This window comes from Lissotriton vulgaris, chromosome 10, assembly GCF_964263255.1.
Source record: "Lissotriton vulgaris chromosome 10, aLisVul1.2, whole genome shotgun sequence".
Lineage (NCBI taxonomy): Eukaryota > Metazoa > Chordata > Amphibia > Caudata > Salamandridae > Lissotriton > Lissotriton vulgaris.
In genome coordinates, this window is record NC_141698.1 from 259831947 (window position 1) to 259842014 (window position 10068).

The window sequence follows — 10068 nt, forward strand, 5'->3', positions numbered from 1 at the left end:
ACTTCAGTGCGGATGGTCCTTACCTGTTACTCCTCCGGGAGGAACAGAACATGATCATGGGAGAGACATGAGTCCATGATTATTCTCTCAAGTCCTAAGGTGAATAAAGTTTAGGTTTTGATGTTTGTTTTGATGCAATATCTATCGAGGTTGATCAAATGAATTTATCCATTCCTCAGAAACAGAAGGTGACCTTGTTTAATGTAACAGCCGCATCTGTGAAATGCTCTAATACCTTGAGGTTGAGTTTCCGCTGTTTGAAACTGCACAAAAAACAAGCATTTGCAATGCAAAAGGTCTCGCATTTTTTAGAGTTAGAGCTATTGGCGTTTTAAATGTAAATGTCTTTTATTTTAGTGTTTTGGTTTGAAATGTAGTGGATGTATGACCAGAGACACTTCAGTGAGGATGGTCCTTACCTGTTACTCCTCCGGGAGGAACAGAACATGATCATGGGAGAGACATGAGTCCATGATTATTCTCTCAAGTCCTAAGGTGAATAACAACCTCCTTAGGATCCTTATCTGATTATCACAGACGATCAGAAAATAAAAGTCAATAATAGAAAAGTGGACATGTTATTAGATCAGTGTGTACATTAATGAACCAGTTCTTTACAGTTAAGCGAGATTGTTAAAAAAATAAGGCGTCAGGTAAAAATCTCATTGCAAAATTATTTCCAAGCTATGCGTCTCTGACATGGGTCAAGAATGTCTCTAAAAAAAAGCAATTTATGTTATCCCAGTGCAATTTCTCAATAGTCAAGGTACTGTTTTCACTGTCCTTTTTAGGTCAAGCCTGGGCATTGCACATGCGCTGATCTGCAAGTCATGCTGTATTGAGATTAGGAATAGAAGTTCACCCATTTCATGCCCATCTTTTCAATTGGCTCCTGTTACTGTCTTTGCGAAATCATTGCTTTTCATTTGTAAATAGGCTTATTAGTCCCTCCTTGGTATCACCTTATCTGCATTTGTAACCTCCCATAATGACTGGACTTTTTACTTGTGTTGTTACACAGTCTGCTTTATAAGTCTGTGAGCACTATTTTCTTTAATGATCTTGCCCTGTTGTACCAACGATATTGCAGCACGCCACACGCTTTTAGTTATGTATTTATTTAAAGTACAGCATGGTCTGCTTTATAGCTGTCGCGCTTATTTAATTATTTCATTTACAGCGCGGCCCCCTTTCAAATTAGGGGCAACACTTATTTATTTAATGAGTTAACAGCGCCGGCCGCTTTCACATTAGAAGTTGCGCTTATTTAATTATTTATTTTACAGTGTGAGCCGCTTTCACATTAGTGTACGCGCTTATTTATTCAATTGACAGCGCGGGCCGTGTTTACTTTAGCAGCCGCGCTACAGAACCTTTCAAAATTAAATCATTTTTCACACTTTGGGTGAAAGCGCCCCATACGCGCTTTCACTTTAATGTTGGCCATGCCCCTTTCTTTAGATGCTGCTCACTGTAACCTGAATAAAGGAGCAGGGTTCTAAAGAAAGGGGCTCGGACACCATTAAAGTGGTCTCGAATTTCGAGCATTTGGGCTAAAGGCATTAGAAATAACAATGCCTTTTATATATGTATTGCTTTTAAAAACATAAATAAAAAGCTTTGTGATTTACAATGCAAATAGCTTAAATACTTGCAAATGAGAGACCTTTTGCATTGAAAATGCTTGTTTTTCTTGATAAGAGCTGGCTGTTGACACCGCAGGGCCTCACTTTTTCCCAATAAAATAGGTCTCTTTTAACATGCAACTGTTCTGGCTATCTCAAACTTTGTTACCATTTACATCTAAAACTCCCAGATAGGGTTATCATGACAAACGCGTTAGTGGTGACATCAGGCATGAAGGCGCGAAGTAACCAGACCAACTTGAGAGCAAAAGGCAACTTTATTAAGACAGGTATGCAGACTTTGAACTTTATATTTACAAAAACATTAATCCAAACCCTACCTCACTAATACAATAACAAATTAATCACTGTCCAACCTTAAACCTCCCCCAACAAAATAGTCCCCATCCATCATCCAAACATTCATTGCTCGCATCCCCTTTGTTTCCATTCGCTGTCCTTCGCGCTCAAACCCAAACTGCGCTCCCCTGTATTCTCTCTGTCATGCCTACCCTGCAAGACCCCCAACCCTTCCGGTATGTCTTGAGCTTCTTTCTTTCTGCCACCTGTCCTAAAGTAACACCTAACAAATAGTCTTCCTACCTACCCCAGCAAAATTAGCTGCTCTGACAAAATTTAAAATTCTTGGGAGGGCGGGTGGAAACAAAAACCTAAGCAGACAACTTCAAGGACGACATCGACTAACTGGACCACTCCAAAGGGGACAAGGGACACTAACTGCCCCTAGACCCCACCAAGCCTAAATTAGTCAATGGGGTTCCTTGTAGGCCTGGACTGCGTCACCCGCCCGAAGAACCCTGGGGATGGACATTCTTTGGATGCCACCACCAAGAACCCCATTGGACGGGAAGGCACGAAATAACCAGACCAACTTGTAACCAAAAGGCTGCTTTGTTAGGAGAGGTATACAGACTTTGAACTTTAAATTTACAAAAACATTAATCAAAACATCTCCTCACTAATGCAATAACACATTTCTGACCCCCACCCTTAAATTTCCCTCCAACAAAAATATCCCCCATCCATCATCCGAACATTCATTCCTCGCCATTCTCTTTCTTTCCATTCGCTGTCCTTCACACTCAACCCAACCATTGCTCCCTTGTATTTCCTCAGCCATGCATACCCTACAAGGTCCCCACCCTTCTGGCCTGTCTTGAGCTCCCCCCTTTCTGCTACCAGGAAAAAAGCCTGACAAGGCATAGGCTGTTGCCACAACAGTCTCAAACGTCATTTGATAAAGACAACTGAGCATAATTGGGCTGTCGCCATAACAGCCACAAACTTCCTTTGAGAAAGACAAATCAGCATAATTGGGCTTTCGCCATAACTGCCTTTAGTACCAACCTTTTCTGGCCAATGCCCTGGTTGCCTCTCCTTGTTCCAACAAATATAGCTCATTCCCCATACAAGTGAGATGAACCCTATCCTGCTTTAAAAATATGAATTCTTCTTTATTAATATCCGTATGTTTTATTCAACCTACTTCCAGCGTCTTTACCAAAAATCGCTGCATCCCTCTATTCTTTTCCTCCTGGCTTTTTCCCTGAGTACTTAAATGCACCGCACCAGACTCATCTAGGAACCTAAGCCATCCAGAAAACATGAGTACCTGGCAATGATCCCTCAATCCGATCCAACTCCTTTTTCGTTTCCTCCAGCAGTCCCGGACTGTACTTTTGCCCCAAATCATTCCCCCCTAAATGCACAATCAAAAACATCTGGACATGGTCTCACTGAAATCAAATTCAACAAACAAGGCAGTAACTGATCTCACTTCAGACCACCCCTACCCCACCAATCAATATGAACATCATCAAATCAAAAACCCATAGGGGCATATTCTCAAGGAGTTATCGCTGAGTTAACTGCACTTTATCGCAGCCAAAGTGGCGATAAATTTATCGCCCCATTCACAAGCTGGTGCTAACAGCCCATATCATCAGTTTACCTGGGATAGGAGCCACAAAAAACATCGCCACAGATGTCCCCGGCAACGAACGCTAATGAGATGCAGAGTAGGCATTCCCGTGCAAAAAGCAGCGACAACACCACTCCGCAACATTCTCAACAACCAGCCAGATAGGCGATAAGATTCCAAGAAATGCGATAAGGCACGTTAGCAGCAGGAAATTAACACCTCCTCTGACCTGCTGCAAAGTCGGACGGCAGCCTGCACCACAAAAGGGAGCCCAGAGCTACACTAGAAGAACAACAGATACCATGGAGCCAACGATCATGCAGCTCGGAGCCCCAACAGGACTACAATAACCACCACCACCCCGCTTGGACCCCCCGCCACCCCCTGGACCACCACAGAGGCAGCACAGACAAAGACAGCGACCCTCAGAAAACACCAACCTCACAGACCCAACACCAGAGAATGTCATTGCCCACTACAGGCTCAAAGGGACAACCATCCTTCACATCTTGACCACCATTGCCCACACGCGGGCGGTACCAACACAGCGGACAACCACCATCCCACTTCAGACAAAGCTGCTGGCCGTGCTGCACGTGTTGGCCTCTGGTACCCTCCAACCAACAACTGCCTGAGTCGGAGGAGTCACACAGCATGCCCAATCCAAGTCCATCACAACGGTCATGGATGACACCATCAGCTTGGAACCCCACTATCTATACTTCCCCCACACTGGGCAGGAACAGCCAGAGATCAACCAAGGCGTCTACGTCAAAGCTGGCTTCCCGCATGTGTGAGGGGGTAATTGACTGCACGCATGTCCTACTTGTGCCCCCTGGCTAAACTGCACACAATAAATGCAACAGAAAGCACACGTATCCCATCAATGTTCAGGCAATAGCGGAGCACGGGGAAGCTCCACCAATGTCAACGCCAACCACCCAGACAGTATGCAATATCCTTACATCTTCTGATAGTCCATAACCAACAGCGCTACCAGAATGGCACCCACAGAAATGCACTGCTCGTTGGCAAATACCACATGAACACACCACACACCTCATATCCACAATCATGCAACTCACAACACTGGGAATTCACATGTCAGAAGCTCACATACAACATGCCAAACAACATGCACACCCACCAGACACGACAGCACAACAGCATGGCACCTCAGCCACAAGGTAGCAGAATGTGGGAAGAGGTAGGGACTAGGCATGTGCGAAGGAGGCAAGTGACCCATGAATAAGAATGTACACAATGTCAAGTGTGTCATAGACTTGAGAGCCAGACTGCAGTATGCAGACCACACACATATCCATGTCGACACACACCGCTGGTGTTTGGAGTGTAGTGGACAGTGGACGCAACCATGTCACCCCAGCCAGTGGGGAAGATCGCGGCAATGTAGCTTGTTATGTCCACCCCGTAAACTTGAGCGGAGTGGGCTGGCCTGGCGTATGCCAGACCAGCGTAGGGATGTGAATAAAAGGCATGTAACTCTTCCAGAATGCCCAACGTGTCTGCCAGGGTGGCGCCTCTCTTTCCGCCATGAGGCCAATGCCGTCGCCGTGAGCGATGTTGCCTGCGATCCTGTGCACCTGCTGCACCCCGGGCCGCTGCTCCCCAAACCAGTCTTGCCCACCCCAGCACACCCAGGCCTCAATGCCCACCTGCCGACAGACCATCACGGCCTCCGTGACATAGGCCCGCAGTACTCCTTTCTCGTTGACGTACTCCACCGGCATACACAACACACTAGTAGGTCACACATTTGGAACTGAGTCTTGATTACACTATGGCAGAGAACATTATTAGTGGCATAGGTTATATCACTATACTCCCTTCGATGTGGTGCCACCAAGTCTGTGCATAGCATTACAACCACACGTGTCTGTGGGCCCACACGGACTACTGCCCTCGGCCTACGCTGCGCTCGAGTAGGACACACAATTGGAACTGAGTATCTATTTTTCAATGACAGAGTACATATCATTGCACAAAACAGATCTAACGGTGGTCCCTACCTCTTGAAGCACCTAATCTCCAATCACCCTTTTAGAATTCTAATTTGTCCCTAAAATAAAGAGAGGGAATCGTGTGCACACTGAGTAGCACCCACCGTCCCGGTGCCTATTCCCTAAGGAATTCAAACTTGGTTTCAACAACAGCTAAGGTGCACCACAAGCAATAATGTATAAATGAATATTACAATAAGTTGCAAACGGTGATTTTCATTTTATGGATTTTCAATCTTTATTCAGCAAAAATGGAGTACCACACAGCCGACGCGTTTCGTCCCACGCACGGGACTTCTTCAGGGCTTGTTATAATTAAAGCTGACCTCCCGATGGATGTGACCGGTGTTCTATAAAGCGGTATTCATAAGGCCTCAATTGTCAAGTAGTATCTTAAAATCTATATATATGTATAGCCTGAACTCCTATTCAGGGCGTTTTCTTGGCTTGAGAGGTGGTCACAGGCTAACTTATATCACCAGTCACAAGGTGGAGATCAAAATATAGTGGTCTCTTTAAAATTTAGTTCAGGTCCTTGGTCGTAATTGATGCTTTGAAAATATTATAGAAACGTGGTATTTCTCCAGATACAAGTTGATTCTGTATTTTATTTTTGAGAACCAGTCTTAGTAGAGCTGCTCTGTGGATAACAAATGGGAAACTTCCGTCTGAAGCATGATAAGTCCTCATTGCACGCAAGGAGAGGTGTAAGAGGATGACGCGTTGCAGTCAGGGGGAAAAAAAGATCATCGTTACGGAGGTGATCGAACACTACCGACAACTGCCCTGGTGTCATTGACTCTGTGCCTCGTTAACCACCGACACATGGCTGTGGAGCACTGCTGACCGCTGCCTCCGGCCTACACTGCGGTCGAGTAGGTCACAGATTTGGGAATGAGCCTTTATTACACCAGGGCAGAGAACATTATTTATGGTAGAGTTTATATCACTATACTCCCTTCAATGAGGTGCCACCAAGTCTGTGTATGGGACTCCAACCACACGTGTCCGTGGGCCCATGCTGACAACTACCCTCGGGCCACACTGCTCTGGAGTAGGACACGCATATGGAACTGAGTCTCGATTTAGCAATGGCCGAGTTCATATCATTGTACCGGCATCATCGCAGACTCCATCCCCTCTCAGCTCCGATGCCGCTAAGTCTGTTCCCCGACATTCATGGACACTCTCTGGTTGAACTTTGGTGGCGTCTGAGTCTATGAACTGGGGGATTGTCTTCATCCTCATGTTTCTGATACCGAATTGGTGGTGTGAACGAGGTTGTAGTATTCCACTCCTCAATTTGCTGCATCCGAAAGACTTCTGCCCTCTGCATCATGCCCTAGAGGACACTCTCCACTGTCCCCTGTGCCATTGGGCCCATCTTCCCCCATCCTCCTAGTCCCTGGTCGTTACTCGCCCTGTTGATGTTGTATCAGGTCCTCTTGAGCTGTGTCCGTACTCCCAGCTTCTTGCACCGTCTCCACACTGATGACTGTGGCCTTAGTTTCCTCCAGCTCCTCCTGTGGCGCAGAACTCCCACCTCCTGTCGCCGTTGCTGCCTTCCTGTTGGCGATTCAAAAAAGGGGGGTGGTGATGAACAGAGTGTCTGAATTAAGCAGACCACTCTTACCCAGTCCAAAGATCAGGGCTTGATCCATCACCGTTATTTAGCTCACTGCACCATCCCAGCTCAGAACCTGGCTATATGCAAATTAGTCTGTCCCTGGCCCAGTGCATCATGGGAACAGGGCAGACCAAACTACCAAGCCAATTCTTCACCAGAAAGGAGACAAGCTTCTGGGGACCGGTTTCTGGCATTTCGCCATCGTCGGCCCGGCTTGCTTGAATCCTGATGGTGCAGTGAGCAAGGGACTCATGTCTGAGTATACCCTGCCACACCTATAGTGGCCAAAAACGATTCAAAAAAGGGGGGTGGTGATGAACAGAGTGTCTGAATTAAGCAGACCACTCTTACCCAGTCCAAAGATCAGGGCTTGAGCCATCACCGTTATTTAGCTCACTGTACCATCCCAGCTCAGAACCTGGCTATATGCAAATTAGTCTGTCCCTGGCCCAGTGCATCATGGGAACAGGGTAGACCAAACTACCAAGCCAATTCTTCACCAGAAAGTAGACAAGCTTCCGGGGACCGGTTTCTGGCATTTCAGCCATCGTCAGCCCGGCTTGCTTGAATCCTGATGGTGCAGTGAGCAAGGGACTCATGTCTGAGTATACCCTGCCACACCTATATTGGCCAAAAACGATTCAAAAAAGGGGGGTGGTGATGAACAGAGTGTCTGAATTAAGCAGACCACTCTTACCCAGTCCAAAGATCAGGGCTTGATCCATCACCGTTATTTAGCTCACTGCACCATCCCAGCTCAGAACCTGGCTATATGCAAATTAGTCTGTCCCTGGCCCAGTGCATCATGGGATCAGGGCAGACCAAACTACCAAGCCAATTCTTCACCAGAAAGGAGACAAGCTTCCGGGGACCGGTTTCTGGCATTTCAGCCGTCGTCGGCCCGGCTTGCTGTAATCCTTATGGTGCAGTGAGCTAAAAAAAGGTGATGGATCAAGCCCTGATCTTTGGACTGGGTAAGAGTGGTCTGCTTAATTCAGACACTCTGTTCATCACCACCCCCTTTTCTGAATCATCGCCTTCCTGTTGGCAGCGGGTTTGTCCTTGGTCTGGCTTTCATATCATGCCAGCACCTATTGACCTCCTCGACACTCCGACTGCATTCACGGTGGTCCAAATGGGGATCAGTTGATGGTAGTGTTCTGTCATCTCCGTGACGCTGATCTGGTTTTCCTGTGGACCGCACCTTGTCTTCCTCTCCCTCTTCTCCTTGGCCTTCTCTGACCCCATTGTTCCTTGCTGGTGGTCTGTGGGGCTTGTGGGGTTCGTGTTGGCCTCTGTACGTGGTCCAGGTGCATCCATGTTGCTACGCACTTTAGATTGTTTTTGGTGTGTTCTTTTTGTTGTTTTTATAGTTCAGTTTCCCACCAGATGCATGGGATTTGCAGACCTGCCGCTGGTTTTCGCTGCCTTTTGTTTCGCAATCAGTCTCATCGTAAGTTTTTTCGTGTTCCTGTTTCGCATTTTTGCGGCATCGTGTTGAGTTTATCGCGCACATTTGACACGCTGTCGGGGCCCTATTGCATGTTGTGAATACTTAGTTAACACAGCGTGATTTTCCCGCGATAGACTGCGATGTTGAAAGTTGCATTAAGTTAATTTTGTAATGGTTATCACACGTTCTTGAGAATATGCCCCATAGTTTTTCACGATGCCTCTTCTCTGCATGTTTAGCCGACCACTTTATGAGGGAATGCCCCACAAACCAAATGGATAAAGCTACTGTAACGGGTCACACCTCACAACCTGGAACGAAAAGAAAAAAGTTAGACAATAGAATCATAATGCATCCAAATTCCTAATGTATCTTAAACACAATCAGATGACCATCTACCCAGTCTATGGACTTATTACAGTGACAAACCCAGCCTGGTAGCTTCATATACTGCATTCACAATAAGGAGCATCAGAGGGAATTATCCAGTCAGGTAGCCCTCCACTCAAAGGTTCAATCAAACACAAAAACCTGACTATTTTTAGGACATATAAGATTTCCTAGGGCACCAGGGGGTATTCTACTAAAGTCTCCCCCTAACCGCTGGTTTAAAAAAATTACCAGTCATGTCTGGTCCAAAGTGTCCCTTTTATAGAATAATTATCTTTTTGTAAAAACATACAGTTACACGTTTAACCAGGATACATCCAAGCCTCATAGTGGGAAGGGAGCCAAAGATATTTCTAGAGGATAGACAGTTCCGGGTGGACTGGAGCTATATTGCCAATAAATGCACCCGGGATTGGCTTATCCTCATCATTAGCACAGTTAAGAGACTAAGCGAGGAGCTGTTGAAAGAGATCCTAGAGCTCGAAGAGACAATTAAGCGGGATTCCACCATCACTGGTACCAAAGAGCAGTTGACACGTATCCAAAGTGACCTTGCTAAGTATAAAAATTATATGGTCAACCAGAAGATCAAAGGGTTAAAACACAATTTAGACCGGTTCTCCCACGAGTGGGCATTTCCCTAGGTAGAAGATAAAAACTATCAAGCGGGTAACGAGCAAATACAACAATTAAGCTACCAGCGAGGAGGGCATCAACAGGCCAGGATAACTCCCCAGAACTGGACCTTTGACAATACCAGCAGTGAAGAGGCAGGGGCACACCCATCAAATCAGAACAGAGTAAGGTTTAACCCTCAGAAGAGGTCAAAGGAAGATCTGGGAGCTGTATTGAGGTCTTTTGTAGGACAGAACCAGAGAGGCAACAGAGCGGGAGGACAGAGAGGAAGAGGCAGGGCACGCCAAAATCAAGAACAGACATGATAAACTTACTCACCACGGATAATTTGGAGTCAGGGCAGAACTCCCCTGTGAATAATATAGTGGTGAATT

General features: G+C 46.2%; 2 non-coding genes across 2 annotated transcripts; both read left to right on the forward strand.

Annotated features, from left to right (window-relative positions):
- Window positions 1-129, forward strand: LOC147685078 (U8 small nucleolar RNA). Its single transcript, XR_015300771.1, has one exon. It is a non-coding gene; the product is annotated as a U8 small nucleolar RNA (small nucleolar RNA).
- A 267-nt stretch (window positions 130-396) lies between these two features.
- Window positions 397-529, forward strand: LOC147685079 (U8 small nucleolar RNA). Its single transcript, XR_015300770.1, has one exon. It is a non-coding gene; the product is annotated as a U8 small nucleolar RNA (small nucleolar RNA).
- Window positions 530-10068: the final 9539 nt, after the last annotated feature.